Genomic DNA, 25,467 nt, shown 5'->3' with positions numbered 1-25,467 from the left:
GCAGCAACCTGGAAGTTACAAATATCACTGAGTAAGGCAAGATGAGCAGTCACAGGACTGGGTTGATAAGAAACAGAAGAACGCAAGGAGAAAACAGAGAAGACAGAGGAAGAAAAATACTAATAGACAATAAATATATGGAAGTCTCTATACCAAGTAGTTAATAGGGAAGAAATTATGTCTGGGAATAGTGAGTGTGCTACATGAAAGAAATCTTCTGCTTTTATTATGTTTCAGGATTATTTAACTCTGACCAAAGAGCAGTGTTGCTTCTGCAATTTTAAAATTAATAAAACTAAGAAGACTAAAATATATGACAAAACAAAAAAATTCCAGTGGGTTTAGATGGAAGAACAAGGTACAGAGGTCAAAATCCAAATAATAAGGTTGGCACAGCAGAGGATCCAAGCCCAGGGCACCTATTGGATCAGAATCCAGGGAGACACAGAGTAGAATGGCAGAGCTAGAAGGGGCCTTAAACTATGTCTAGCTTCCACCCCCATTTCATTTTTTTTTTAACATCTTGATTGGAGTATAATTGCTTTACAATGGTGTGTTAGTTTCTGCTGTATAACAAAGTGAATCAGCCATACATATACATATATCCCCATATCTCCTCCCTCTTGCATCTCCCTCCCACCCCTCTAGGTGGTCACAAAGCTCCAAGCTGATCTCCCTGTGCTATGTGGCTGCTTCCCACTAGCTATCGATTTTACATTTGGTAGTGTATATATGTCCATGCCACTCTCTCACTTCATCCCAGCTTACCCTTCCCCCTCCCCGTGTCCTCAAGTCCATTCTCTAGTAGGTCTGCATCTACAGAGTGAAGTAAGTCAGAAAGAGAAAAACAAATACCGTATGCTAACACATATATATGGAATCTAAAAAATTTTTTTTAAAAATTTTTAATGGTCATGAAGAACCTAGGGGCAGGATGGGAATAAAGACACACTTCATTTTGTAAGTGAGGGAAACCGAGGCCCAGAGAGGGAAGTGTAATGAGTCCAATGTCACATCATTCATTGCTACACAACATAGACACAAACTTGGCCCCAGGTTATAGGCAGTTTCAGACTCTACAGATTAAAACAAGAGACCAAGACAGGCTGGGATGGAGGAACAGGTGCCAAAGAGAACACATTATCTGACAACAGTCACTAAAAAAGCAATCCTACACCCTTGTGAATGTGCAGAGAATCCCTGTGGTCTTCTCAGGGATTTTTCTGCTCTGTAGAACAAGGGAGTCTTTGGGGAAAAGCAGAAAGATGCCTGAGCATCAAGATTTTGCAGACAAGAAATCAGAGCCCACAGTGCAAAAGGACTGCTTTTTCTCTAATAAAATAAACATCCATGAGACTTCAGGTGAGTCATTTAATCTCTCTCAACCTTGGTTTCTCCATCGTTCGGAATATCTCTCCAAATAAGGTTGTTGTTGCAGAATCAGGACTTCTCAAATTGTATTTGGCAAAATTCTAGGGGATGGGGTTTGGGAAGTTCCATTGGTACCTGTGTTTGGGAAACCTTGCATTCTCTATCTGCCATCTTGGAGATTCAAGGTGCACATGAAGTGGGCATTTGCTCTTTTTGACTGCCCAGCATCATTCATCCTATTTCCAGCAGTTAACTGCTGTCCATTTGGAAATCAACCCTTCTCCTCTCGGTCCATGTAGATCCTATGGGGTTGACTTCCATGTCCTGGCACAAAGCATGACACATGACCAATGACCCAAGTGAGGCCAAAGTATGACACACACCCCTCCTCCAGGTGATGCTGACAATTAAGTTTTCTGGAATTCTTTTCCTCCCTTATAAAGTAAAATGATAATAATGCATTTCTAGAATAGTTGTAAGGATTGAGATAATGCATGTAAGGCATCTAGTTCAGTACCCAACACATTACTAGTACTCAATAAAAAGGAATTATTAATATTAGTTAAAATTTTCACTGTATTAGGGCTAGGAGAAACAGGTATAAACATTCAGTAGGACTCTTTAGGTTGTAAATGACCAAAAACTCACACCAGATTGAGCAAAAAGTGAAATTGGCTCACACAACTGAAAAATCCAGAGGGAGATTTTCCTGGCTTTCATCTAAACCTGATCCAGAGGCACCCACCATCTGCCTCCAGCTCTCAGCCTTACTTCCCATCATACTGTATGCCACAAGGAGGCAATGTGCTAGTCAGCAACTTCATGCCCACATTCTCCCAGGTTTCGGTCTAGCAAAACAGTCAGCTCTTCCTGGTGGCTCCCATCTGAGCTTGGGGCTTTGGAACAACTTAGGTCATGGGCCCAGCCCTGAAACAACGTTATTAGGAATGGCAACTATGTGAGGTGATGGATGTGTGAATTAACTTTATTGCGGTAGTCATTTCATAATGTATATGTCTATCAAATCATTATGTTGTACAGTTTAAGTGTATACAATTTCTCATAAAACTGAGGGAAAATAAAGGCATTAAAATAAACAATGTTATGAGGAGGACTTAATACTCTGGCCAGGACTGAGTCACATGATCTATTCCAGGTGGAGCCCCACCAACTACATGGGAAAGAAATGGTTCTCTAAAGGACATTTGGGTAGAGCTCCAAAATAAGGAGGAGGAGAAAACACAAATGCCTATTAGAAGATAAAATAAAACCTTGTAACAAACTAATAAGAACAGAACACCAAAACAGACATTTTCATATATTATTTTGAGTGGGCAATTTGGCAAATACACATTCCTTTTGCCCAATTCTACTACATGAAATGTATCCTATACATAAATCACACCAGTGTGCAAGGATGATATTTACAGGATGATCACTGGAGCATCAGTTGCAATAGCAAAACCCTGTCCATTAATATGAAAGTTGTTAAATTATTATAGGGAAAACACTGCACAATTATGTTTTAATAAGGTAGATCTATATGTTCTGATATGGAAAAAAGTCTATGATACGCTGTAAAGAGAACAAAGCAAATTGCAAGAAGATAGGTAAATTTGGTCCTGCTTATGTAGATACATAAAAAAAAAAAAAAATCTGGAATAATGTCCAAAAAATGAGTAATACTATTTATTGCTCAGGAATAAGTACTAGGGAGTTAGGAGTGGCAGGAAGAAGACATTTAGTTTCACCTTATATCCCGTGGGATTTTAATTTGTTTACCTAAATACACACGATTTTTATTACTTTAAAAAGTCTAGGGCTTCCCTGGTGGTGCAGTGGTTGAGAGTCCGCCTGCCGATGCAGGGGACACGGGTTCGTGCCCCGGTCCGGGAAGATCCCACATGCCGCAGAGCGGCTGGGCCCGTGAGCCATGGCCGCTGAGCCTGTGCGTCCGGAGCCTGTGCTCCGCAACGGGAGAGGCCATAGCAGTGAGAGGCCCGCGTACCGCAAAAAAAAAAAAAAAAAAAAAAAAAAGTCTAAAAATCACCTGTTCATTTGACTGTCTATTAACATGACTCACAGTTTGCACCACTGGCTCTAAAGGAGCAAAAATATTTGCTTTATATGTGCTGAAGAAATTTATTAAATTACTAAAAACATGTGTAAATGGGATTTCACCACGAGATTCTACATACTTCCAAAAAGTATACAAATCTTCTTAAGAAGCATTATAGTATTTTCATGCTAATCTAGCAAATTATCTGGGCTACTGAATCAACTTGGTTCATTTATTTACTTTGTTTATCGGTCAGACCAGCCCATCACAGGATTTTGCCACTATAAATTGGCCCCTGGACTGACTCGATCAGGCAGGAAGCAACTCCATCAAACCCAATAATTAATCGGGCACTCCTCCTCCATATGTCGCGATGGCTATTCATTAAAGCAATGCATATGGCTCTTACCTACATGTGCTAGCTTTTTGCTTTTATTCATGGTTCAACAAATTTATGAACCTTAGGACCAGTGGAACAAAGAAAAATTAGTACAGAAGATGTTATAATTAGGCTGACAGTTTAAAATTAGAAAAGAAAAACTGAAATTGAGAAGAGATGTTGCCATTAACAGTAGAATTCATGACACAGCAAACATCTTTGGATGGCCTTCTATGTGCAAGGTACAAGGCTAAACTCTAGAAACATGAAGAGATACACATGTCATTGTCTGTGCCTATAGTCTTACTTTTTGCTTGAAGAGATAGCCTATGTATTGAAAAAAAATAAGTAATGGTATAAGGTTATCGCTGGCGAGTGCCATATGTTTCTATTTATCAAGATTCCCATTTAAGATGTATAAAGCATCTTAGGAGTCATGAGTAAGTGAAATATATCATACTGTATATATTATATATACTGTAAGAACTATCACTAAACATAGAGTATTGTTATGGACTGAATATTTGTGTTCCCCCAAAATTCATATGTTGAAATCCTACTGCTCAGTGTGATGGTGGTGTTGGGAGGTAACAGGTCATGAGTGTGGAGCCCTCATGAATAGGATTAGTGCCCTTATAAGAAAAGACATGAGAGCTTGCTCCTGCTCTCTGCTCTTTCCTCCACGTGACGGATACAGTGAGAAGTAGCAGTCTGCAACCCAGAAGAGGACCCTTACCAGATTCTGACCATGCTGGCACCCTGATCTCAGACTTCTAGCCTCCAGAATTGAGAAATTTCTGTTGTTTATAAGCCACTCAGTCTATAATGCTTTGTTTTTGCAGCCCAAACTTATATAATACAAATATATAGCAGTTAACCATATCATTTTATAAAATAAGAAATGAATATAACCAAATTGAATTGACAATGTTTTGGTAACTTAGGTAATAATAATATAATTTCCAAATGATTTGTTTTAAAATATACACAAGAAGTACAAAACCAAAACAATGATTTTGAGTCATCACTGTGAGTGACATAAGATATGACAATAATCATAATCACAACCATAGCTAAGACTTGCCTGGTATTTATTATGTGCTAGGTACTATTCTAGGTTATATATAAATATGTATTTCATCCTCACGACAATTCCATGATGCAAGTAATTTATTATCCCTACTTTACAGATGAGAAAACTGAGGTGCTGAGAAATTAATTAATTTACCCAAGGCAAGTGTCAGGGCCAGACTTCAAAACTAGGCAGTCTGACTTCAGAGTCCACACCGGAAAATACTGTGGTGAATGTACAATATGTATTCTCTAAATTATCACTTTGTTCATATTTTTAAGGAGAAAATAGAAGGCAAAGAACAGTAAAGATACGGTTTCTTCCTCTATTCCGGAATTCTGCACTTCCTTTGTAGCCTCAAGCCATGACTTGCACATAATAGACAATCGATAAATACCTGTCCTATGAATAGTTGAGCTCTAGGACTGGGAGAATAGTATTTGTGATCCATATTCCCCACCTGTCTTCAAAACTCCTGACCACATGACTTTTCCCTAGTATTCTAGTAGAGAGTGTGGCTCTCTTCCCAGAGTTCCAAGCAAGAAGCAGAAAGTGTCTGCAAAAGTCTGTAATGAGCAAAGCACAGTCTGGGACTCAGCCCTGACACTTTCTAGTTATATAACCTTGGGTAAGTCGATCCACTCCTCTTGGAAATGAATGTTCACATTTTTCAAATGGAAGAGTTGGATTAGATGATTTTCAAACTGTGCTCAGAAGGAAGGAAAAAGGGGAAGCATATGAACAGGTGGAACCTCTTTGGCTTCAAGGAGAGTAGCTCCCCTTAAACCTGCTTTACATATTAAGTATATGAGATTTTGTTTGAACAAAGGAACTGAAGGCTTTACAAAATTTGAAAACCACTGGATTTGATCAAATTCTTAAGTACAGTCTCATTTCAAATTTTCTATCCTCTTGACTGCACAGGCATGCTCCAATATGTCAGACTATTTTTCTCTTCCGACCTGCTCAAGAGACATTTTAACTGAATCTTAGAATTCTTTCCATCATTACAATTCTGGATCTATCCTTTCACAAAAGAAATTGATTTTTTCCCTCCACCCACATTTATCAGTCCATTTTTGGGGAGCTCTTCTTGCCACATCCTTAAATAAGTAAATAGGATAACTGTGGTAATTGCCTGACCTGTAAAGTGTGTAGAACTTCAAGGTTAATGCTCTTGGCACAAGATTTTCGCTACAAACAGCAGAATTCTTCCAACCCTTTGCTGAGGCATCGGTTCAATAATAAGAGAAAATCATGCTATGTATTGAATTACTCAAAAGAGAATTATCAGAGAGTCCCCTGATGGTCTAACCATGGCTAAACTGTACTCCAAAAAGAACTGGTCTTAAAGAAGTTCAGGAAAGGTCTTCACTAGAGATATAGTAGAAAAGCCAAATATTTAACAACAATAAAACAAATTATATATCCAAGAATTGGTACACTCCTACCCCAAATGTTGTGTTAATTCCTTTTGTTTAATTTTATAATTTTGAACTTCCTTCCACATGAATGAAAAGAATTGTTACTATTAAGCCTATTCATTCTCTGAAATTCCTTTAGTCAGTTTTCGTTAAGGACTGTCAAATACATACATCATTTAGGGACTTTTAAATCTAAATTTTATTGAAGATATATTGCATATGGTTTAATATTTCAGTTCAACAATGGCCCTCAGCAATAAGCATTACTCCAAGAGTGGGATTAATTAAATATTCTAGCAAACACAGTGATCCAAATAGGAAAGAAAAATTCTGGGCACTGAGCCCAGAGTCCCCACCCTCTCTTATGGTGTGCTCCATCTCTCTCTCAGATAAACGAGACAACCAACAAATCTTTCGTCATTATTAGTGAATGTGTAGATGGGCGATAAATGATCAAATTCCTCTTCCGGGTCGCCTAGTAAATTTTTTAAGCAGAAAAAAATGGCACAAAATCAAATTGCTCCATAAAAGGATATTTTCAAAATCAGGAGAAATATAGTTGTCAGAAATAAAACATAACTCTCCATGATAATCAGCAGTTTTCTTTTAACTTGACTTTACCACTCCTCCAGTGACAGGTGGGAAATGTTACTATTCTATATAAATCTGTCTTTGTTATGCTATGAAGTTTTAAAGTATTTCAACTTTGTATGTTATAGTGAATATGAATTGCAGCTCCACAGAAACCAGAGATTCAGAGCACACTCACGGTCTGGTCCCAGAGAGATTACTGGTTTTGCACTCATCAGTTAAGGCTGATGATAGTCCAACCTTGAATCTTAGCTTTACGTCTGAACTACTTGGTGTTCCTTACCTTAAACTATTTTAACGTCAAGGCGGTGGGAGGAGCTCCAGGTGTAATACTTATAAAAGGCCTTATTCTTCAAACATTCCTGGCTCCTCTTCTTCATTCCCTCTCTCAGCTCTCAGCAGCAGTCACTTGGTAACAAAATAGGTGCATCTAGCCCAATCAAATATGACCTAGCAATAACATTTCCTGTCATCACCAAATCTGTGTTTCAGGGATGCAATGTACCTTAAGTCTTCTATCAAAGCACCCTTTTGGTTCCGTGAGGAAGCTGTTAATAAGGCAAAAATCTTTGAAACTAGAGCAGCTGATGAAACAAAAAGTAAAAGAGCAGCAGAAGCATGACATCTATGAAGCCTAAATGATTTTCAGAGCACAATCAAGTACATTACATAATTTTAATTTTATCTTTCCAATAAATTTGTAAGGTGGTTGGTTATGGTCTTAAGTAAGTCACTTCTGTGAACTTCAGAATCCTCACCTTTAAAATGGAGATAATATTTCACAGGGTTTTTGTGAGGCTAGAACAAAGTAACATGTAAAGTACTTTGTACAGAGTACTCAATAAATGGGGCCAGTTTTTATTAGTAGTAGTATTGTTATTACAAATAGAGGAAACAATCGCTTAGGGAAAGTAACCAGACCAAGGGCATTCAGTGAATAGACTTTATTGAGTACCTGCATAGTGCTGTGAATATAAAAATGCATAAGATCCCATCTCTGCCTTATATCTAGGAACTCACACTCACTCTTAGTAAGAAAGCAAACAAAATCTAGAACCAAATGCTCCTTTCACTCCATTCTGATGCAAATCTAGAAAGGAAGAGGTAAACTGAGACCCATGTCAACTATTTCTTAGATGAAAAACATTCTTCATATGCACTAAATTTCTTTCACTGTGCTTAAGGGTACTCTAACTAAGTGTGCCCTCCCCAACCTGCCTCCCCTCCATAATCAGGAAATCTTTATATACAAACTACTATACTATATACAAGATAGACAACTAATAAGGATACTGTATAGCACAGGGAACTCTACTCAATACTCTGTAATGACCTATGGGGAAAAGACTTTAAAAAAAAAAAGTGGATATATGTATATGTATATGTATAACTGATTCACTTTTCTGTACACCTGAAACTAGCACAACATTGTAAATCAACTATGTCCCAATTTAAAACAAAAAAAAGACTAAAAACAAACAAAAAAAAGAAATAAGACAATTTCAACTCCCCTCATTTTAGTGATAAGAAAGAAAAAAAAAGTTCCCTTTCCCTAATTTTTTCCTAAGTACTCTTTAAAAAACTATTTGCAAATGGTTCTGAAGAATCTAGGGGCAGGACAAGAATAAAGACACAGATGTAGAGAATGGACTTGAGGTCACGGGGAGGGGGAAGGGCAAGCTGGGACAAAGTGAGAGAGTTGCATGGACATACATACACTACCAAATGTAAAATAGACAGCTAGTGGGAAGCAGCCACATGGCACAGGGAGATCAGCTAGGTGCTTTGTGACCACCTAAAGGGGTGGGATAGGGAGGGTGGGAGGGAGACACAAGAGGGAGGAGATATGGGGACATATGTATATGTATAACTGATTCACTTTGTTATAAAGCAGAAACTAACACACCATTGTAAAGCAATTATACTCCAATAAAGATGTTAAAAAAAAACTATTTGCACAGTCTTTTAACTATAGCACAATGGTATTTTGTTTTAAAGCAATTCTTTAAAGATATTCTTAATGTTTTGATAGCTATGTTTTTGCTAATTATATGTGGAAAGCTAGAAATTACTGATAAGCCATGAAATTATCATAATTTTAGATGTAACTTTAAAGAGACAAATGATCACTCCTTTTTAAAGTATCAAAAAGAGGATGGAAAAACCCAGAAGAAGAAATTACAAGGTATCTTAATTGTTACATTTTACTTTTGATTTCATACCTGTCATTAAATATGTAGCAAGACAAAATAAAGTCATAAAACAATAAAAAAATTAATCAGGGAATCCTTTTTTTTAACATCTTTATTGGAGTATAATTGCTTTACAATGGCGTGTTAGTTTCTGCTTTATAACAAAGTGAATCACTTATACATATACACATGCTCCCAAATGTCTTCCCTCTTGCATCTCCCTCCCTCCCACCCTCCCTATCCCACCCCTCTAGGTGGTCACAAAGCACTGAGCTGATCTCCCTGTGCTATGCGGCTGCTTCCCACTAGCTATCTATTTTACGTTTGGTAGTGTATATATGTCCATGCCACTCTCTCACTTTGTCACAGCTTACCCTTCCCCCTCCCCACGTCCTCAAGTCCATTCTCTAGTAGGCCTGTGTCTTTATTCTCAGGGAATCCTTAACAGTGGTATTTTCCTCCTTTGAATGGAGAATTCGTACCATTGCTTTGATGTATTGCTGTACAGTTAGCTAAAAACACCTTCTCCTATGCTAACTAAACTAATCTAACTAGCTAACTTAATCTTTCCCAAATCCTGTGAGGTATGAATTACTAAAATCATTTTAGAGAGGAGGAAATTGAGACACAGCTATAAGTGTCATAATCTAGATGAGAACAAGATCAAAAAGCCTCATCCTAGTTTAATTACTCTTTTAAAGCTTGCTCACTAAGCTACACTGAACCTATATTAAAATATTTTCGCACTCTCACCTAGATTGCCTTCTATTTTCTCTGAGTCTGTGATACTCCAATTCTCCTAGGGGTCTAATACTGAACCTTGTATTTGAAGGATTCCCTCAGGCAATATGTTTATTCAATAACCCATGCAACATAATATAATATCACCTTTTCAAGTATGGCTATGACTTTTACATAGACTAGATCCATAAAGGGAGATGGAGAATGATACTTTGCATTTGTTTAGCAGTCTTTCAAAGTGCTTTCATATATATTATTCATAGAGGGAGAATGGAATTTGAATTTAAGAGTAGAAAGGATGTTAGAGATTCTCAAATCCAGTGTTTCCTAACCTTCTTCAGGTCACTTGTGCATTTGAGAATCTGACAAAAACTACAGACCTCATACCCAGAAAGATATACACACAAATTTGCATAGTTCCAGGAGGATTCTTGGAAAACCCCCAGATTAAGAACTGTCTAATTTGCAACTCACATTTTACAAACAAGGAAGCTACTATTTATCATGACAGCATCCCTATGAGGCAGCAAGGTATGGATTATTATCCACATTTTCCAGATCTGGAAACTAAGGTCCAGAGCAGTTTCAAGACTTGCCCAAAGTCTTAAAGCTAGGTTGCAGCAGTAGCAGAACCCAGGACTCTGGACAGTCTAGTTTTATTTTTTTTAATAAATTTATTTATTTTATTTTTGACTGTATTGAGTCTTTGTTGCTGTGCACGGTCCTTCTCTAGTTGCGGCGAGCGGGGGCTACTCTTCGTTGCAGTGCATGGGCTCTAGGCACGCGGGCCTCAGTAGTTGTGGCTCACGGGCTTAGTTGCTCCGCGGCCTTTGGGATCTTCCTGGACCAGGGCTCGAACCCGTGTCCCCTGCACTGGCAGGCAGATTCTTAGCCACTGCGTCACCAGGGAAGCCCTTGTTTTTGTTTTTAACTGAAGTATATTTATCATACAATATTATATCAGTTCCATGTGCTCTAGTTCTTATTCTTCTAGATCACATTGACTGCACGCTGCACCACAATGAAATTTCTTCACCGTGAGAAAGGCTTCTACAGCCAACAGTTTATTTTACCCTCCACAACACACACAACTCGCCCGATCTCTGCTAAAAAAGATCCAAGTGCTATTCATAATAGTAACTAATAGTAACTAATTTCTTAGAGATTTCCAAAAGGTTTTAGCCATCACTGACACATTAAATATTGGAATCTGGAAATTATTGTAAACAACTCTGTAACTTCTACATTGGTCAACTAAATACCAATCTGGTCAACTTCTCCTTTTAGCATCAAATGAACAGACTGGAATCCAAGCAAAGAAGGCAAAAATGTTAGCACTTGTCTTGGAAGGGAGTGGGAAAATAGTATTTGTAAATTAGAATTATTGATAAATTAATTATAAATTATTAATAAATATTTACTGAATGAATAAATGAATTACTAATAAATATCATAGAGTTTTTCAAGTATTTTGTTTTCACTTTCAAAAATTATATTTAAACTAAGAATACACTCAAATACTGTACCTTTCACTTAAGGTCTAAGTTAAATCAGCAACAGCCTCGGTGCTTTGTGACCGCCTGGAGGGGTGGGATGGGGAGGGTGGGAGGGAGGGAGATGCATGAGGGAAGGGATGTGGGAACAGATGTATATGTATGACTGATTCACTTTGTTATAAAGCAGAAACTAATTTAAAAAAATAAATAAATAAACTTTACTTTAAAAAAAAAAATCAGCAACAGCATATTCAATACTAAACTATACATGAAAACATGCTTTTTAAACTGTTTATTCAGATTTTACCGAAACAGCTTATGTTGTTAAGACAGTGGTTCTGATGAATTTTATTATTATTTATACATTCTCCCACAGCAACAAATATACATAAAATATTTATTAAGAAGATATCTTAGATATGTATAAAATATTTTGATATGCCAAGGATACTATACCATTTATGATGAATGTTAAATTTTTGCAAGAAAATGGCTATTATTAACATTTAATTTAACTTCACTTTATAGCATGCTACCTTGCAACACTCGAGATTTCTATTCTTTATTTGTAAGCCAAAAGCTTCCAGAATATATACTAGGGTGTTGAGCATTCTGGTTTTTAGGAAGAATCAAAGGTGCTATGTTTTAGTTTTGCTTATTTATGCTGGCTTTAGTATACTTCAAGTCTGAATTTTAATGTTTCATTATCATAGTTCTTCTGTGATAACTAGATAGAATAAGAATTTTCTATAAAACAAATGCTTAATAAAGCAATAAACCTGTTGAAGGAATAAATTAGCAGGCAGGTTATGCTTTTAGGATATCTACACTACACAAAAGGTATTGTAGCCACTTTACCTAGTGATTAGGTTTATATTGCAATGTGACTCATAAGACTCACTGTACTGAATAAAAATTTAGGCAATTAGTGATCTTATTTCGTAGGAAGAGCTGCTTGCTATTGTATATTAACACAGATCTCGCTCAATTAAAATTGCTCACAGTCAGCAAAAATAATTTCTGCACTGTAATGAAATAATGAAATAATTATATGCAAGGGAGGACTTGTGATCTTTTTAATTATTCTATTCTTCATTTTTAAAAGGGCTATTTGAAAACGTACTCTTATAATTGATTGCTATAAATCAGTCAAATGCATTCTAAGGATCATAAATATTCTAACTTTTAAAAGACAAAGAAATGCTAAATATTCAATGGAATACTTCAATATTCAGAAAATTTAATCTGGGGGGAAAGGATAGACTGCTCTTTGGAAAATAAAAAAGTAAATTTGTTGTCCCGTGAAAAATGAAATATCTTGAATGTCAGTAACAGAAAGGGAATTAACAAGAGATCTTTTTATTGTTTTTTAAGGTCATTAGGCTGTGAATTCTATAATTATGGAAATTGTCAGTCCAGTTCTGTAAGAATGTTTGCTCCCATCCATAAGGTAGTGGAATGTTCAATCAGTCTCTCTCGTGGGAAAGTTAGGTCATAACTGTAAGTGTACCAGCAAAATTGAATTAAGCAAAGAGATTTCATTAGTATTTATAGCCAGAAGGCATCTGTAAAAGTACAGGGCAAAGAAGTTATGTGGAAGTCAAAGGAGAAAAAAAAATGGGTTTCTAGTGACAAAGGCGAATCTGAAAGAGGTATAAGTGGATAATGAATAAGAGCTATTGAACACTACTGCAAAGAGGGAGTTGCAAAGATGTCAAATATTGATTTTCTTGTGTATGCCTTTGGACTACATATGTAATTGTTTGGATTTGCTGTCTTCATGGTACAACAATATTTGTTGTTGAAGGTTAAAAAGCATGATGTGAAATAAACTAAAAACTAGAAACATGTTGGAGAATTGTAATAATCCTCCACTCAGTACCTCATTAAGAGATTTCTGTATTTTCTTGCAAAAGAACACTTTCAATGAACAAAAATGTTCTATATTTTTCAAACAGAACACAAGATCCTTATTATTAATTATGTTATTGAAAATTATTTGACTTGCAGCATCACTTTAAATTAAACTAGGTTCTCTACTTCCTTATTTTATTGAATGGATATTCTTAAACCATATATCTAATTTTGAAAGTACAGTTAAATTATACTTTATTTTTTCAGTATGATTACAAGTAATCCAATTAAAGCTAAACTGATAATAAAAAACTGATGTTACCCCTTTAAGAGAAATAATCCCTATAATATTTCCTTTTCACTGCTAAAACTCCAGAAAGAAAACTCTTGTATTTTAAAGTCTATATAAGCATATAAATTTAATAACAAATTGCAAACTCAAGTAATCAAATTAACAATCAAGCTAGTATGGTCATTAGATAAACAAAATACTTTTTTCTGCTGTTTTCAGAGGTTATTTTCCCTTTGAACATTCAAGCCTTAACAAAGAATGTTGACTATCATAATGCTCTTTTTAAATAACATATTCACTTGTTTCTTTTATCTGACTTTATTTGATTATTTATTAGGCTCTTGAATCATATTTATTAATATTACCTTGTTCTCCTTCCTACTTCAGGGAGTTTACAAACAATAGCAAACTCTCCAGTTGGATTTTATTGCGCTTAAAACTACAATGACCACAAACTGAAAAAAGAAAGAAAAAAAAAGTATGAGATGTTTAAGCATTAGAGGTGGACAGGGGTACAAATAAAGAACAGTATAATATATGGCAGAAGCCTATCATTTTACCAGTGCAGAAAATACTAGATAGGACAACTGCAGAGAAAAGAATTTCTGCAGCACAAATTTCTGATTTTATTTTCAATGTCTCACTTTTAACGTTAGTAAATATTTACTAGCAAAGTAAAACAGAGTGACAACGTTGAGTCTATGTGAAATCCAAGACATTCTTTTTCCAGTGTTCTGGAAGCATGTAGGACACAAAGAAGATAATCCAGCAGTAATGGCAGCTCCTCTCCGAGGTAAGTACTTGTGAGGAACAAAACATAATTCAGTTGCACTCTTCTTTTCTGAAAAGGTTGCTTGTGGAATATCCATCATAAAGTCATTTCTGTTTCTTAAGAGCTATTAGTGCCTGGCCCCTTGGCTTCATTAAGACACTCTTTTTCAATACATTCTTTTATTTTAGACTTCATCCCACTTCTCAGCTACAACAGGGCACGTTGCAATTTCTCAGCTCCTGAGGGAGATGTTAGCCACGCCCCCCGATGACTGGCATGCAAGGACAAGGTAGCAAAGGAGAGGAAGGTGGATCTGTTGACATGAAGTCAAAAGCATTTCTTAAACCCCAGAGGTTAAAAGGGAGTTTGGCCAAGCCTCTGAGACAGAGTACTATATCATTCAGCTGACACTAACATTACCATGATCCCCATTAGGAGGGCATGGGTCTTCCACCCGTTAATCTCACCCAGTGTTCTGGGGAAGCTAAAGAAGCCAGAAGTTTTGAGAGTCCCTGCCACCAGACCCCAATGTTGCCTAAGCAAGCATTAAGAGATTATGGTAATAATAGGTTTGCTTACACCAAATAAAAGGTTTCATTAATCAAGCTATATTGAGATAAACCTGTCACTGGACAGAGGAGACCAGAAATCAAATGCTGTGAAAGTCCTGACAGATTGTTAAATAGAAACCCTTTAAAACAGAATTTAATTTACTGTGATATTATAGATATTTATGCATCAATAGGCAAGTGCAGATTGAGTTCAGAGGTCGGCTCTGGTACTTGAACAATAAAAGCACAGGATGAAACAAAAGGTGACAGTTACCTTTGTCTGAATTAGGGTTCATTAGACTAAATGGAAAGGTTCTAACTGATTCATGTAGGGAACTGAAGCACAGCATGGGATGTGGTGTGCAATATTGGATAACAGGCAAATCCAATTAAGGGATCTTCGTTCTGTTAAAGACTTGTCTACAAAAACAAAAAAAAACCCCAAGGGCCAGCCAGAGAACAGCCCGGGCGGTGGTCTGTAGTGGCCCTCTTTCACACTGCAGTAGGAGAATATATTTCCTTCATGGCATCATGGTTAGAAGTGCTAGATTTGGGAGTCAGATAGTCCTGAGTTCAAATCACAGCTCTGCTACTTACCAACTGTATGACTTTTGGCAAATGACCTCACTTGCGCCTCAGTACCCTAATCAGTAAAACAGAGGTATTACCAATGTTAACTTCATAGAGCTGTTATAAGGATTGGAAAAAAGTTTGCAAAGCACTTAGCACAGTGGCTAGCAGTGCTCAACAAACCATAGTTATTAATTCTTCCTTTTCCTTCTCTTTTCTTTCTCGCCTTTTTCACTTCTTCCAGTCCCTTTCTTTTTGTCTTTTGCCCCTCTTCCTTTTCTCTTTTACCCCCGCCTGTTCCACAGCACCAGTTACCAGCACCACCAGGACCTCCAGGCATTGTGCAGCCTCCTGGGATCCAAGGGACTGCTGACCTCTGGTCTGCAGGCAGAGTTCAAAATGAAGTCATGAAAGGTCTGTTCATTCATACTGCTTCATTCATGAAAGACTGTTGGAAGTTCCCTTGGCTCTAAAATGTCTGAAACTTGCTTGTTCAAACTAAAATAATTAAGTTCCAGATTCTACCAAATTGATCCACAGGTGCAATCTTTCGTTCCAGTCCAGTCAGCACTTTGCCACAAATTCCTTACTGACCAGTAGCTAAAATAATTGTGACAAATCACTAAGGAGATTGGTTTAATGAATTTTTTCAGAGTCCCACACCCTAAATGTTTATTCTTACAGTTTTACATTATGTAGTTCAGTCTCCTAATTCATGTTTCCAACACTTCTATACCTCCTGGGTTTTGTTTTGCATTTTATTGTTTCTTTTTCTTAGTGTCTCTGTTTCATTCTATTTATCCTGGTTGAAAGAAAAAGGAAGGTTTTTTTTTTTTTTTTTTTTTAGTTTTGGCTGTGTTGGGTCTTCGTTTCTGTGCGAGGGCTTTCTCTAGTTGCGGCGAGCGGGGGCCACTCTTCACCACGGTGCGCGGGTCTCTCACTGTCGCAGCCTCTCTTGTTGCGGAGCATAGGCTCCAGACGCGCAGGCTCAGCGGCCATGGCTCACGGGCCCAGTTGCTCTGCGGCATGTGGGATCTTCCCAGACCAGGGCTCGAACCCTTGTCCCCTGCATTGGCAGGCAGATTCTCAACCACTGTGCCACGAGGGAAGCCCAAAAGGAAGTTCTTTTTATTTATTTTTTTGGAAGTTCTTTTTAAAAAGAGGTTTGAATAATATCTCAGTGAATAAATGTGGTGGAAAGGGTCTCTGTAGAAAAACAGAGACCTTACCAATACATGAACGTTAATAGGCAGGCAGCATACAGTCTTGTTATTACCCCTTGTGTCTAGAAAACAGCCAAGATGGATTCAAAATGCTACAAAGCAGCTGTGCAACTTTGAGAAAGTCATTTGTCGTCCGACGCTGACTTAGGTTCTCCTCCTCTATACTCTGCATGTTTTCTGTGAATACCTGTATCAGAACTCTTCCCCCACTACTGAAATTACTCGCCCCGTCACTAACCTATAAACCATTCATTGGCAGAGATATCTTGTTCATCTATGTATTCTCTGGCCAGCAGTGGTGTTCTTGACAAACATTTGTTGAATTGATCAAAAATATTCATATCTAGGCCTGAGTTAAATGATCCATTGAAACCCTCTCCAAGTTGATTAATTGAAGATGGCATAATTAACCTGTGTGTAAAGATAAAATGACTCAGACCACTTGAAATGATTTAATATTAAAACAATAGCTTTCCAACCTAAATGTCCATTGATAGATGAATGGATAAAGAAGATGTAGAATATATATATATATATATATATATATATATATATATATATATATATACATACATACACACAATGGAATACTACTCAGCCATAGAAACAATGAAATAATGCCATTGCAGATGGATGAACATAGAGATGGATGGATGAACACAGAGATTATCATACTAAGTGAAGTAAGTCAGACAGAGAAAGACAAATATCATATATTACATGTATGTGGAATCTTAAAAATGATACAAATGAGGAACTTCCCTCATGGCCCAGTGGGTAAGGCTACACGCTCCCAATGCAGGAGGCCCAGGTTCGATCCCTGGTTGGGGAACAAGATCCCGCATGCATGCCACAACTAAGAAGCCTGCATGCTGCAACTAAGAGTCCACATGCCACAACTGAGAAGTCCACATGCCCTAACTAAAGATCCCATGTGCCACAACTAAGACCCCGCACACCCAAATAAATAAATAATAAATAAATAAATAAATATTTATTTATTTAATGATACAAATGAACTTATTTACAAAACAGAAATAGGCTCAGACATAGAAAACAAACTTATGGTTACCAAAGGGGAAGGTGGGGGAGGGATAACTTAGGAATTCAGGATTGACAGAAACACACTACTATATATAAAATAGATAAGGGATTCCCTGGTGGTGCAGTGGTTGAGAGTCTGCCTGCTGATGCAGGGGACATGGGTTCGTGCCCCTGTCCAGGAGGATCCCACATGCCGCAGAGCAGCTAGGCCTGTGAGCCATGGCCGCTGAGCCTGCGCGTCCGGAGCCTGTGCTCCGCAACGGGAGAGGCCACAGCAGTGAGAGGCCCGTGTACCGCAAAAAAAAAAAAAAAAAAAAAAAGATAAACAAAAAGGACCTACTGTATACCACAGGGAACTATATTTAATATCTTGTAATAACCTATAATGGAAAAGCATCTGAAGAATATATACATGTGTATAACTGAATCACTTTGCTGTACACCTGAAACATTGTAAATCAACTATACTTCAATTCAAAACAAAACAAAAACAAGGAAACACAATAGCACTCAGTAAACTTCTCCTTAAAAGGAAGTTTCCTCAAACATACCTCTCTCTTTTGAATTTGTTGGTGTCATTTTGGACTTAGTCTTTACTTAGTATTTTAATAGAGCCATATTTTAAAGAGAAGTGAAAGAAGAAAAGTATGTTTCAATTCTTAGCTACCACCACTTCCTCCAATAACTACATCATTTAATTTTTCTGTTCTTCAGTTTCCTGTTTAAAATGAAAATACTGAAGATAGGCCAAGTATTCATATAGTTTTTGTTTCTAAGTCAAATAAAAACATAATAAAAACATCTCATCTCATAATAAAAATATCTACAGCTATTGTTATTATAATTGCCTTTAAATTGAGAATGTTCAACTTCTGTCTTGTAAATTATATTAGTTATCTATTGCTGTGTAACAAACTATCCCCCAAATTTAGCAGCTTAAAACAATAAGCATTTATTATCCCACATGGTTTCTGGAATCAGGAATCTGAGTGTGGCTCAGGTGGGTGCTTCTGGTTCAGGGTCTCTTGTAAGGTTGCAGTCAAGCAATCAGCTGGTGCTACAGTCACCTGAAGGGTTGACCAGAGCTGAAACATCCTTCCAAGATGGCTCACTCACATGGGGATTAGCAGAAGACCTCAACCAGTTCCTCACTGGTTTTTGATAGAAAGCCTCGGTTCCATGCCACATGGACCTCTTATAGGGCTGTCCTAGCATCCTCATAACTAGCAGCTGGCTTCCCCAGAGTGAGGGACACAAGAAGTACAGGGCAGAAGCCACAATGTCTTCTATGAGGTAGCCTCAGAAGTGATATAACATTATGTCTGCCGTATTCTGATGGTCACACAGACAAACTCTGACGCAACACGGGAGGGGACTATACAAGGCCATGACTGCCAGGAGGTAAGGGATCATTGGGGACCATCTTGGAGCCTGGCTACCACAGCAATAAAAATGAATATCTACACCAATGGAGCAGGGAAGAAATGATTCTTAGTTGTTCAGAGGGTGGAAAGCCAGAGTCCAAATGACTTCCTCAGAACTGAGATTAAACTCTACTAAACCACCTCAAATAATAAAGTAAGTAAGTGGATGAACTTGGGGTTCTGACTCCTTATTCAAGTTCAAACTTCTCCATCAAAACAACTCACCAAAAACATATTCACTTCCCCAACTTCAACTACAACTGCAGCACTTGAGGTTGGGGGAAAATCACATTTCTCCTACACAATAAGCAACATCAATAACCAAGACATAAAAATGAACCCCACCCATGGATATAGAAGCTAACAGGCACAGACTGGATATTCAGTGGACAGCACTTAATTTTTATACCAGTTCTTTTCCACATCTTAGCTAGTTACACAAGGATCATATGAAACTAGATTCTTTGATTCTCAGCTGAAGAGTACAAAAGTCTGAAACCTGTGGATTTGATAAATCCCCTTCCAACAAACAATAAATCTCCCTCTCCCCCAAAAGATAATTTTCCCTATACCCTACTTCCTATATCCTGCCAGGTAAAAGGAAAACTGGGAATTGAGACCTGGGTTCTAGCTCCAGCTCTATTATTAATTTGCTGTGTGATCTCTAGCAAGTCACTTGACATCTCTGCTCTTCAACTTCAAAGAGGCAGAAGTGGATCAAAAAAACTCTTCCAGGGCTAAAATAAATCCTATAATTCTGATTCATTTGTGCTTTCAGATGAACCCAGCTTGCTTATCCTTATCTACTGTCATTTGTGACTCTAATTGCATTGATTTCTTACTACATTGTGTCAGGAAGCAATAGGACAAAGGCCATATCGGAATTTATATTAGGGCTTTATCCATCCCACCCCTTCACAAAAATACTGCTGGAAAACGCTCTCTGATATTCACTGTGGGAAGCTCAGCAGAAATGAAAATACTCAGCCAGTAAGGTAAAACTATTCTGTGACCAATGGAACCAAATTGGAGATAAATTTAGGTATGTGGCTATAAAAACCAATTTTTAAAAAATGGTTTTAACAAAAATTAATGATTGCTTGTAGACAGAGACAGGAAGATGTCTTTCCCCAAAGGATTCACAAAGTTTGGCAGCTTGATGAAAGGCAGAGGAGTATGATTCCATGGCAGTAGAGGAAATGATACCCTCATCAGCTGGCAAACAATTTTCCTCAGAGGAGGTACTGACACATTTAAGTCAGGCCAAAAGTTATGAATGTCCCTGAATTCCCATGGGAAGAGTGCAGTGCAAAGAAAGAAGTCTCATCTATTGATCCTAGACTAGTCTGAAATAGAAAGGGAAGCCCTTTAACAATTTCCAAAGAAAGAATGGGAGAGAAGTAAGAAAATTAGGGAAAGAATAAAAGTAAGAAAAAGAAAGGGTCGAGAAAGAAAAGGACAGGAAAATGCATGAATGAAAGAAAAAAGAGCAAAAAAGGGGAAAACTTGTCCATGACTAGACACTCATCAAGGGAGCCCTGACTGTCTTGTTCAATAAGGACCCTCTACCACCTACCAAAGTGGCTGGTATAGAACAGGTGCTCAGTAGATGCTGAATGAGTGAAAGAATGAGGATAAAGCAACAAAGAAAGAACAGTTTGGAAGAAGGCAGGATATTCATTGGCTTCCAGCTGTGTACTTACTCCAGCCAAAAATCTCACAGCTGAACAATAGATGTGAGCAAATGAGAGAAGGTAAATGGATCAGTACAAATCTATTACCCCTCTGGAAAAAAAAGAATGAAAACACACGTCCTACTGCTACATACTTTGTCACTCTTTCAATTTTTCTTCTGTATTTTAATAATCTGTATCAGGTAAGCACCTCCTAAATATTTTAGTATCTCATGTTTAAAAAAAGAAAAAAATAACATTTTTTATTTGTATACCAGTTCAAAAAAGTTTAATGGTTCCAAAAGAAAAGCATTTTACTTGGACATAGACACCATACAATCCTCTATGTCTTTCTTAGGGCTCTATCAATATTTCAGTATTAAAATAAAATTGTCAAGAAAAAGCAACTGAGTGAAACAAAGAGCATTTAAATGTTTTCTAGGATTTTTATCCTTCTGCAGAGTAAGGTATCTGTTTACAAATTTGGTTCTTTTGGTTAAATACAGACACAAGATCAAATTACATTGCAGTTTGAATCGTCAGTTCATTCCCTTCCACACATTATTTTAGATCTTGTTCTAACACAACTATCCCTTCAGGACCAATCAGATTGCCATGGTAATTGATCAGTGACCACAGTTGTTGCAACTTTGACACGGGAGTGACCACGGTTCTAGGTCAGCTTTCATTTCACTGAGAAATGAAGACACATTAACAAAAGTGGGATCACACACACACAAACACACACACACACACAGAATCAGAAACACAATATCTGTTACAGAGAGGAAATAGAAAGAATAGCATCCATTTCAAGATCTCATAAAGACTCAGATTAAAAAAATATATTTTTTTTTCTTCCATCATTCCTCTCTTTTAAGAACATGGAAAAGGTCACTTCCGCACAGCATTTTAATCAGATATGCCTTTCTTTTCAATGAATTATATTCCTAAGTGGAAATAAACCAGATAGCCTGCTAATAACCTATGCAATGTTTTTGCAAAGTGCATATTTTGTGGAAAATAAATATTTTAGAACAAGACTGAGGGATTAATTTTTTCTCAATAAAATGAATTTCAAATTATCTAATTTTATGTCAGCTTAATGTAAATATTTTAATAGAGAAACTATAAACATGTTTATAATATAAGCCACCTTATGATGAATTGAAATGCATATGTAAAATGAAAAAAATACACATACCAATTGAATCAGGCATCAAATGTCAATAAAGACTGTTCCCTGACCACCCACATGCTAAGTAGAGTAGGATAAAAATGAGGTGAGACACTCAAGGATATCTAATACAAAATCGTATATATTCAAGCAATAAGTTTTGTATGTTCACATCTTAATGGTGGCAGTATGGTTTATTAAGCTGTGCCTTAGTACAGGTGCTGGGGCTTGCCCATGGTGCTCTTAATTTACAAAGTCCCGCTATTCTGCCAATTTTTCTTGAGCAACGACACTAGGAAGTTGACAGCTAAGTGGATGTTGTACACAAGCTCATCATCTGTCATATTCATGTGGCCAACAGCCACTGCCAGACACAGCACCTTCTTCATCTGGAACTTGATCGTGGACTTCACTTCATCAACTTTGGCCACCATGTTCTCATTGTGGGTCAGCAAGGAAGGGAACTTGCCAGCCTTATTCAGATCTGGGCCCAGATTCATGGGATCTGCTTGATCAGAGACTCTGAAGCCAAAAAGGCATCATACTTCTTGGCCAGCTTCTTGACCAGTTTCTTATTCTTGTTGAGTTTCTTCAGAGCCTCTATGTCCATGTGGTGGATATCCACAGCCTTGGCCTCATCACATGCTGCTGGTCCCCCAGAACCCATAAGGAGAACTTGGGGAGAGGAGTGGACTTAAGCCTGACAGTGCCCGAGAAGTGTTTGTCCTCTGAGGGTCATAGTTCTTCATGCTGATCTGAAGCTCCACCGTCTCCAAAAACTTCTTGCGCTTGCGCTGATTACCGTGCAGGACTTCCCACACCACCTCCATAGAGGGTGTCTCAGGAGACTTTGCAGTTCATAGTGCCTCGTGCCGCAATAACCGGAAAAGAGGGAGGGAGCAAACTTTTAAATGAAGCAACATTACATCCTAAGAGGAAGCCAAAATATTAATTTTTAAATTCATTTGAGTAATTTTCCTTATGTGGATTTGCATTCTTATCTAGGGCTTCTCAATCAGTATTAATTAAAAATTGTAATAACTAATATTTATTGAGCACTTACATATCAGGCACTAACCTTAGCACTTTATATACATTATTATATCATTTAATTCTAAAAATGCTCTTAAGTAAATAAATTACTTTCCCCACATTAATGGTGAGGAAACCGAGACTTCTGATAATACAATGATCTAAGATATCCAAAATTAACCATCCAGTATAAAGACATAGAAATGCTAGAAAAAATAAAATAAACATTATTTTTAAAGTATGACTGAGAAAGAAGGAGGGGAGGGAGGATAAACTCCATCCATCCTAGGTGCCCAAAATGAAGAGGTAAGATAGGGTGGAGCTTTAACTGCCTTGGAGAAAACTTGGTCCCAGTAACCTAAAGGGTTACTGGGACCAATATTCATGCAATTTTTAATTTTAATATTAAAAATATTTAATATTCATGCAGGAAAAAAGAAATGAGGATTTGGGTGTGCATGAGGAGCTAAGAATCCTTAGATAAAGCCAAGACCCTCAAATGGCAGCTCTTTCTGGTAAGAGATGAACTAGAAAAGAAATATGTTTACCAGGATAAGGTGAGAAAGGAGCTTGTCTATCTCTTTTCAGCTTTAAGTTGGAGGAAAAACCCTTCCCCCTAAATTCAAAATTTCAGGCTTGTGCCTCTCATAAACTTGGGGATAACATGAATATAATATGCATGATTTAGGAAGCCTCAAATTGAGAAGTTAACACAATGACTGAGCTATGAGTGGTGATCTCTCTGAAGCAACTGTAGAAGCAAAAGCAAAAAAAAGCCTCAATAAAGATAATCTCACAACAAAATATGTGAGAAAACAATCCACATTGAGCAAGAGTCCACATCCAAGAACTTGAAATAAAACAACATTATGAAAGAGAATATGGAAAAAGGAATAAAGCCATCAAAAAGAAGGTACTATGAAAAAGAATAAATTGATTAAGGAGGAAAATAAAACTATACAACTTTTTTTTTTAATGTTAGTACTTTCAGAAATAAAAAATTAAACTCTTTAAAGTGAAAACTCAAGAAATGGGTTGAATGAAAGATTAAGCCAGTTGAATAAAAGAATTAATGAACTGGAAGACAGATCCGAGGAATGAAGCACAAAAAGCTAAAAACTGGGAAAATGTAAAGAGACATGGAATATAAAATTTAAAAACTCCAACATATCTCTGATGAGAGTTCCATAAGAAGGGAGAGGGTAGAATAGGAGAAAGGCAATATTCAAGAGATTATGGCTACTGAAATAGTGCAACCACTTTGAAAACAGTTTGGCAATTCTTCAGAAAGTTAAACATAGTTACCATATGTCTGCACAAAAACTTGTACATGGATATCCATAGCAGTATTATTCATTATAGCCAAAAAGTGGAAACAACTCAAATGCCATCAACTGAAGAATGAACAAAATGTGTTATATCCATACATGGAAATATGATTTTTCCACAAAAAGGAATGAAGTTCTGATACATGTTATAACATGGATGAACATTTAAAACATTACGCAAAGTGAAAGGAGCCAGACACAAAATGCCACATATTATATGATTACAATTATAAGGAATGTCTAGAATAGGCACATAGGCAAGTCCACAGGGACAAAAAGTAAATTACCAGTTGCCAGGGCTGGAGAGAGAAAGGAATGGAGAATGATTGCTAATGGATATGGGGTTTCATTTCCAGGCAATAAAAATGTTCTGGAATTAGAAAGTGATGATGGTTGCACAACTTTGTGAACATACTAAAAATCACTGAATTGTATATACATTTTAAAAGGGTGAATTTCATGGTATGTGAATTATATCTCAATTTTTCAATAACTTTAAAAATACAGTAGATAAGAATTTTTCAGAATTGATGCACTCAAGACACAATGAGTCTCAAACAGGATAAATGAAATTAAAGACACAATTAGCAGAGTGTAAGAAACCACAGAACACCAAAGATAAACAGAAATATCTTCAGAATAGCCAGAAAGAAACATAAGTTATTCACAAAGGAAAAATAACTAAGCTGAAAACAGACTTCTCAACAGCATAAAGAGAAGCCAGAAGAAATTGAATAATATATTCAAAAGATCAAGGAAAAGTATCTGTGAATGCAGAATTCTATAATCAGCTAAATTATGATTTTTAAATGAGAACATAGTAGAGATATTATCATTAGACAAAGACTTTGACAATATATTTCAAATAAATACTCATTTAAAGAATTATTTGATACATATTACAAAAAAGAAGAAAAATCAAACCCAAAACTTTAAGAGAAATTCAAAAATCAATGAGGGACGAAGAAACTGGTAAATATGTGGGTAACAGTGAAGAGAAAATGATGATACAAAACAAAAATAATACTGCTAATTTACAATCAAAGTGGAACAAAAAACACATGACAATCACATGTGCAATGGAAGAGAATGACTAAAAGTGTTCTATGGTATCTTTATTATTTGAAAGGGAGTTAGAGATATTGATTAATATTGACATTATTAAGCCAAATATGCATGTTTAAAGTTTACACGTGTGTCAA

The 25,467-nt window shown here is 36.8% G+C and overlaps 1 pseudogene across 1 annotated transcript; it reads right to left on the bottom strand.

Moving 5' to 3' along the window:
- Positions 1-22,114: 22,114 nt before the first annotated feature.
- On the bottom strand, positions 22,115-22,557 carry LOC308613129 (large ribosomal subunit protein uL1-like; annotated as a pseudogene). Its single transcript has one exon. The product of its transcript is annotated as a large ribosomal subunit protein uL1-like (transcript).
- Between the last annotated feature and the right edge of the window lie 2,910 nt (positions 22,558-25,467).

The sequence above is a fragment of the Mesoplodon bidens genome (assembly GCF_964165515.1).
Source record: "Mesoplodon bidens genome assembly, chromosome: 2".
In the NCBI taxonomy this organism is placed as follows: domain Eukaryota; kingdom Metazoa; phylum Chordata; class Mammalia; order Artiodactyla; family Ziphiidae; genus Mesoplodon; species Mesoplodon bidens.
Note: the sequence above shows the minus strand (reverse complement) of the source record. Positions and strands in the feature narration are given on the sequence as shown.